General features: G+C 35.8%; 1 non-coding gene across 1 annotated transcript; it reads left to right on the top strand.

Annotated features, from left to right (window-relative positions):
* The first annotated feature begins 2,593 nt into the window (after positions 1–2,593).
* LOC124887591 lies at positions 2,594–2,699 on the top strand. The gene has a single exon (XR_007045357.1). It is a non-coding gene; the product is annotated as a small nucleolar RNA R71 (small nucleolar RNA).
* Positions 2,700–3,023: the final 324 nt, after the last annotated feature.

A 3,023-nucleotide genomic window follows, 5' to 3' on the forward strand; every position in this document is an offset into this window, starting at 1 on the left:
AGATTTGTCTCTTCACAACGAGCTAGGACTCGATCTAGATTTTGCAAGCATATATCAAAAGAATTAGCATAAATAGAGAAGTCATCCATAAATACCTCGACAAATTCTTCAACCATGTAATATAAATTTGCCATCATCCATCTTTAAAATATTGTAGGTGTATTGTAGAGGCTAAAAGGCATGAGTTTGAATGCATTGTACTATATAGGCAAGTAAAAGTAGTCTTTTCTTTGACCTCGGGAACAATGGTGAAATGATTATAACCCGAGTAACCATCAATAAAATAGTAGTTCTCCTGCCCTACCAACCTATCCAATATTGATCAATGAATAGGATAGGATAGTGGTCCATTCTTGTGGCTTCATTCCATATTTGATAGTCAATGCAAGTAGGAATCAACTCATTAGCTTCGTTGTTAACCATAGTCATCCTACTTTTATTTGGTACACAGCGTATTGAGCTAACCCAGTTGCTGCCTGAAATTGGATAAATAATCCCATTTTCAAGCCACTTAATGACCTCTTTTTGCACCACGTCCTTCATCACCGAATTCAATATACATTGTTGCTACACATTTGGTTTGAAACCTTCTTCCATGTATATCTTATGCATGCAATAAGATGGATTCATCCCTTTAATGTTAGATATCTACCACCTAATTGCCTTTTTTCTTCTTTTTAAGACTGTCATTGCTTCCCTTACCTGCACATCAAATAAACCTGCAGAAAAAATAACAAGGTATTATTTTTACCAAGTTAAACATATTTTAAGTGAGGAGGAAGAACCTTGAGCTCTAATTTTGGAGCTTCATCAATTGAAGCTTTGGGAGATGGGCCAATTGTCCTGTTCAATTGCTTAAAAGGCAACTTTCTCATTTAAACTGCCACCAAATTCATGACTTGGACCAATTCAAGTACTTCTACATCTCTATAAAGATCATGACCCATCAAATCTCGCTCTAGTGAATTATATAACTACAATAGATGTAGCTCATATGCAAGGTCAATAACTGATATGAAAGAAAATTCTTTATGTATACCGGTAATTTCAGCATCTTGTTACATCAAAAACCTCTACTTTATCTTACGCTCTCATTTTTATCTTTCTTACTACTACATCATTAGTGACTATCCTGTAGCTAGGAAGGGGCATCCCAAAATAAATGGAACAATAGGATTAGCTTCAAAGTCAAGAATTACAAAATCTTATGGAAAGATCAGTGATCCCACATGCACTAAAACATCTTCAATAATTCTATTCGGCCTAGCAAGGGACCTGTAATCCAACAGCAAAACAATGGTCATGGGCTTGGGACTCCCAAGACCCATTTTTCAAAACCAAGATATGGGTAAAAGAATTATGCTAGCCCCCAATTCACATAATCCATGAGTACTCATAGTCTGGAAAATAGTGAACAAAGTAAAACTACTTGGATTCTTCAACTTCGTGGGTAGTTAGTTTTGTATCTTGGATATGCACTTCTTAGTAAGTGTAACTGTATCATACTCTCTCAACTAATTCTTGTTTGTTACTATGTCCTTCAGGTATTTTGCATATTTTGGAACACTCTATAAAATTTAACAAATGGATGATTTATATGAACCTTTTTAGAAGATCCAAGAACTTTTTGTAATTGGCCTCCTCTTAATGATTCCTTTGCCTTTGAGGAAAGGGTAAAGGTAAAGTCTTCTTCTCCATATTAGTTTCATCACTTGCATATTTTTCTTTGACCCTTTTTTTTCATTAGCTCAAAGATCATCATCAGTAGTTGTGGGACTTACCTGCTTAGGTTCCTCCTCTTTTAACTGCAACCTACTCCTTTTTGTAACTACATTTACCTATTTTGGATTCATCTTTGTATCACAAGGTAAGCCTCATTGAGGTCTTGTGTTTTGTGCTCCCACAATCTGACCGAGTTGGAACTCCAAATTCCTTATGATCAACTATTGACTCTTTAAATATGCTAGAAACTACACTTGATTTTCCAAAAGTTGCTTCATCATCTCCTCTATATTACTTATTAAGTAGTAGTTTGATTATTCTGATCTTGCTACTGATTCAATTGCACTAACCCCTTATGCTGATTATTGTTCTATTCTTTATTTCCACCCCATAAGAAATTGGGATGATTCCTCTAGTAAATATTATATGTGTTACCAAAGTTTTATTGCACTGGGTGATTCGCATTCCCTACATAATTCACCAAATCTGGATTAACCGCACAAGCATCTACCGTGTGTTCACTACTTCCATAAACCTCACATAGATAATTCACCTGTTGGACTGCATTACCTGTAGTTGTTGCTTCTAGAACTCCCAACTTTTTGTTGTTCAATTGAGTAAGCATCTAATTTTACCTTGCTGCAAGTTGGGCTGATAATGCTCTTAACTGATCTAACACACCAGCAACTTTCTTAGGAGTACTTCTCAAATCAGCATGCCATTAAGGATTTCCTTGTGAAATCCAATTCAGCAGTGTGTACAATTCATCATAAGTGTTCTCAAGAGCTTGCCCACCTATTGTTGAATCAAGAAAATCTTGGTATTTAACTCTAACCTCTCAATGAAAGTATGAACAAGAACATCATTAAACTAATGATGGTGAGGGCATTTTTTAGCATACTTTTAAATCTCTCCCAAGCTTGGTAGAGATTCTCTCCTTTTTACTGTTTGAAACTCACAATCTCGCTTCTCAAGCGTGCAGTCTCCCTAGATGGAAAGAATCAAATAAGGAAATTTTGAGCTAGATCTTCCCAAAAAGTGATGAAGAGTGGTGGTTCAACATGTAACCAGCTCTTTGCCTCCCTAATTAAAGAAAAAGTGAAGAGTGTCTATCTGAGATAATTAGTACTCACCTCTGTAGGAATATAATAATCTCTTATTTCTAGGAAGGTCTGTATATGCTGCTGTGGTTCTTCGTGTTAAAGGCCAAAAAATTGCCCAGCCGAATTCAAAAACTACACTATATTCCACTTTAATTCAAATCGACCAGTTGGCTTGGGATTGCAAATACTGTTAGTAGC

This window comes from Capsicum annuum, chromosome 9, assembly GCF_002878395.1.
Source record: "Capsicum annuum cultivar UCD-10X-F1 chromosome 9, UCD10Xv1.1, whole genome shotgun sequence".
Taxonomy (NCBI): domain Eukaryota; kingdom Viridiplantae; phylum Streptophyta; class Magnoliopsida; order Solanales; family Solanaceae; genus Capsicum; species Capsicum annuum.